A 4,928-nucleotide genomic window follows, 5' to 3' on the forward strand; every position below is an offset into this window, starting at 1 on the left:
TTGCATATATGCTTTTTTGATATGTATGTTGTGTGGTAATAAGTGCCTTATAGTTGTTTTATCAATGTGTTTTTATAATAATGTAAAGTGTTTTTGGCGCTACTCAACCTTCTCTGCCCCCCCCCCTTTTTTTATGATTGATTATGATAGAGATTTTTATGCTGATTCAGAAAAATATAAAAACATGGACCTGAAAATCAACGGAAAGTGCTCTAATTTGAAGTCAAAGTTGTAAAAAATCCCACTAAAAACCCTAATATTCGCTATTTTTTAAAAATCTTTTTCAAAACGCTTTCAGTTTTAACGAAAATTAATTACTGTTGCATTGCGCAATAAGCAGACCTGGTTTCCATCAGCTTTAACATTATTTTTTTAAAGTGTTATAACGAAAGTGTTGTAACGAAATGAAATTAATGGAAAATTTCAAATAAAGGTTGAACGTAGAATGTGAGAATGTAGAAAAATTGATAAATAACTATTATTGTATTGTACGCTGGTTTTTTTTTATTAAGAAAACTCTTTGAGGGTTATATTTTATAAATTTTACGTGATAAAACAATTATGAACTAAATTTCAAAAGTTCTTTTTTTAGAAAACAAAACTGTTGAATTCTTTTTCAAAATTTATTACGAATGTACATTACTTGAATTATAGTTTATTTTCTAATAAATCAAAAAACGGCTATTTTCATAGCACAAAAAAATGTGCAAGATAAACATAGTTTAACGATTTTTTTAACGTAAAAACCATGCTACGAATATATTGCTTTTGTAAAAGCTAAAAGTTCATTAACTTATTATTCTCAAAATGGCGAATATTAGGGTTTTTATTTGGACTTTGACTTCCAATTATAGCACTTTCCGTTGATTTTCAGGTCATGTTTTTATATTTTTCTGAATCAGCATAAAATTCTCTATCATAATCAATCATAAAAAAAAAAAAAAAAAAAAAAAAAAAAAGGGGGGGGGGGGGGGAGAAAGTCGAGTAGCGCCGTGTTTTTTTATTGTTTGTGTATGTGTTAATGTGTTGTAATTATTCTACAAATGTGTTCAAATATGAATATAAAGTATATATTTAACCTTATATACATATTTAAACACATTTATTGTGTTTATAGCTGGTACATATGTTTATATTATGTTGTTTCCGTGTTTTCAAAGTGCTGTGGCTTGGTAAACAGGTAGAGCAAGATTTGTCAACTTTGCCAGCCAAGTAATGTACTTTTAACAGAGAGTTACATGATAGTGTTTAGTGTCAAGCTGTTACTGCTTTAGGTCTAGCTGTTTTCAAGCCTTTATTATTAAAGATTATTCTAAAAATACATAATAATGTATTTTAACAACATTTTTCGTAATTTTGTTAATTATTTTTTGTTATATATGAATGTTATCTTACTTAAGTTATATTATATACATACTATATTAACTTATGGTGTGTGCTGTTGTTTTTGAAAAGAACAAAAAAAGAATTTTACTTTACATTTTTAAAGAAACATTTTCATTTTGATTTTAATAAATTTGATTTTAATAAATTCTTAATAGCCTTACAAGCAATTGGGAAACTAATTTATGTGCAATTTAATTTATGCTTATTTGGCAAATATATTCATTCAGAACAAATAGTAGAACTAATATCAACTATATAACAAAAAACTTACATTTATTTAAGACAAAAAATTAATTATATCGATAGATATAATTAAGTTTATTTATTTAGGGTGAAATTATGTGAGAGCGCTTAATTTAGATATTTAATTATTTAGTTTAAAGAAGACTAAAGTCTATATTTTTGGAATTCGATTAAGGATTTACTCTATCTTAGGTATTATTACACGAAAACTAAAAATACTCAATGTGTTAAAAAGAATTAAAAGAAACGTATCGGAAACGTAATGACGTAATGACGCATGGAACAGCATCACATGTGTACTTAAATACAAAAAGACCTATTGAACAAATACACATCTGAGAAAGAGAAATAAAACAATAATTGATAAAATTCCGAAAACTTAAAGGAAAAGCTTATTTATTTAAGAAGAGCTAGCGGAAGCTCTGTCATGTTTTACGAAGAAAGAAATCACTTAATTGAAGAAGTCCTTCCTTTAACCCTTATACTTATACCTCAATAGCCCTTGTTATTCGTACCAACATTAACATAATAGAAGACATTTTCTCACTGACTATACACAAATAACGAGATTGAATAATTTAAAATATTAAGCTATTGGTTAGAAAAGATTTTATTTTTTTTCACACTCATTACTACATCATCTCCTCTGACATTAAAGTAAATAAATTAACTACTTCGTTGAAGACACGTTTTTTTACTACATTTTGTCTTTCGTGGTTATTAGAGTAGTTTGACAACATCATACAATGAAGTTAACATTATTATAATTTTTTCTTCATTTTATTCAATCTTCAAGTTACATCCTCGTTTTCAATATCATAAAGTTACCATTCTCATTTTTAATATCATGAAGTCACCATTTTTCTGCAGCATTGAAAATCAATGGTTAAACTAATTTAAAACTGGTAATTTTTTTGATAATTTGTTCAAGTATATTTAAAAAAAGTCTAAATTAAAAAGATAAAAGGAAAATTTTTTAAAAAAAAACGTCATTCCATTTTATGAAACGACGATTTCTTGCTTTGATGTTTTTTTTGTTATCTTTTGAGTTAATAGACATTTGGCTTATCTTCATGTTGGTGTCTATTGTTAAAAATAGTAAATAGGTAAATTTATTAAAAATCACTGCTTTTAATCATTCACTTAAAGCCAATACAAATTATTTTGCCATATATACAATTTGTTTTATCTTAATTTGATTTTTTGTCTTTAGCGCTGTTTACTAAATGATTTTACTTTAAATATTTTGGAATCATGATGTTCCAGCATAAATTGCTATAATTGCTATAAGTCGCTATAATCTCCCTTTACATAATGAAGTTGCAGTTGTATTTGTTGTATATCAATTATGTCTGCCAACTTAGATCCTATGGTTTACCCTCTATTTTTTCCGAGGGGTGATGCTGGTTGGCATAATCAATTGGTTCACAACCCTGAACGTGCCATATTGGTTAGAAATCATGTTATATTATATCAGTAATGCAATTATAAACTTTCAGTTAGACAATTTTTTTCTTCACTTTTTTATGGCAAAAAACTGTTTCAGCAATATGCTGTTGATGCGTATGTTAAAATTGAAGGCCAGCATCTTGCTTTCATCAAAAATAGCCAAAACAAACTGAGAAGTGAGCAGTATGATGTCTTACACAATCATGTAAACAACCTTGGAAATGATCATAATGTTAGACCAGGGCGTGTTGTAGTTTTGCCATCAACTTATGTAGGAGGTCTTAGACCTTTAAAAGAAAACTTTGAAGATACTATGGCTATAATTAAAATGTATGGTAAACCAGTGAATAAAACTGTGGCAAAGCCCATACTGCATTATCAGATGTAACTGACTCATCACAGTGCTGCTCTCTATGTGGTGTCAGTCCAAAAGAAATGAATGATATTGACAAGGTATATAGAAAGTATTTTGTACACAGGTACACCCTAATGTGTATATATACATATGAATAGATATATATATACACACACACACCTTTTTATATTTGATTAGTTTAAAATGCAGTTTTTTATTTATTACAGGTGTTGACGTTGTACACTCAAAATGGGTTGCAATATGGGATTTCAATTCTACATGCATGGATACGAACATTCGAATGTTTAATCCATATTGCTTACAAATTGCCAGTCAAGAAATGGTCATAAAGATTACCAGCTGACAAGCAACAAATTGAAATGCAAAAAAAAAAAAAATTCAATTTGCTTTTCAAGAGAAGATGGGACTGATTGTTGATAGGCCTAAGGCTAGCGGCTCAGGAACATCTAATGATGGCAACACCTCCAGAAGAGCTTTTCGGAATGAACAATTTTTTTCTGAAATCACAGTACTTAATTTTGAACTTATGAAAATGTTCCATATTGTTCTGACTTGTAATTCATGTGGTTTTGAGCTTGATACAGATTTATTCAGGGAATACTGTACACATACAGCTAGGTTTTGCGTGGAATGCTATCCATGGTACTATATGCCGCAGAGCATTCACAAAATGTTAATTCATGCTCCTAGTGTTGTTGATTAAATGACATTACCAATTGGGCTCTTATGTGAAGAAACTATAGAGGCCTGGAATAAAGATTTTAAAAAGTAATGTGAGCATTTTACACGCAAGTGTGACCGTATCAAAGTAATGAAGATTTATTTTTCACATCCCTGGTTGGGGAATATAGAGAAACTAGAAAACTCGTTAAAAAATTAAGTCGTTCTTCTCTGAAATCCTTCGAAATTACCCTTGCCAATGATAAGCATAACCCTAAAAGACTGTTTTCATACATAAATAGTAAACGCTCTGTAATAAATCAGATCTCATCTATGCGAACCACCAGTTCCAGTGAGATCGTTAGCTCTGACAAAATTACAATAGCCAATTCACTTAACAATCAATTTCAATCAGTTTTCAGCAAAGAGCCATCCAATGACAATCTTCCTCGTTTTGATCGTAGAACTAACACAATCTTCAATAACATATCTTTCGATACTCTGGCCATTCTTATGGAACTCTCAGCACTAAATATATCTAAGTCACTTGGTGTAGACAATGTCAGTCCTCACGTTTTACGCTTTTGTTCTACCTCAATGTCTTCTCCACTTACTCTCATCTTTCAAAAGTCGTTTAAAAATGGTGAAATTCCAAGCTCATGGTCCAAAGCAAATGTAACACCTTTATTTAAGAAGGGCTCTAGAATCGACCCATCAAACTACAGACCAATATCCCTCACCTCAATTCCGTGTAAAATAATGGAGAAACTAGTTAAGATGGCAATTGTGCAGCACCTAATATCAAACAATCTTT

Source organism: Hydra viridissima, unplaced genomic scaffold, assembly GCF_058129835.1.
Source record: "Hydra viridissima isolate aposymbiotic clone 2 unplaced genomic scaffold, HvirCarnegie_v1 scaffold_3, whole genome shotgun sequence".
In the NCBI taxonomy this organism is placed as follows: domain Eukaryota; kingdom Metazoa; phylum Cnidaria; class Hydrozoa; order Anthoathecata; family Hydridae; genus Hydra; species Hydra viridissima.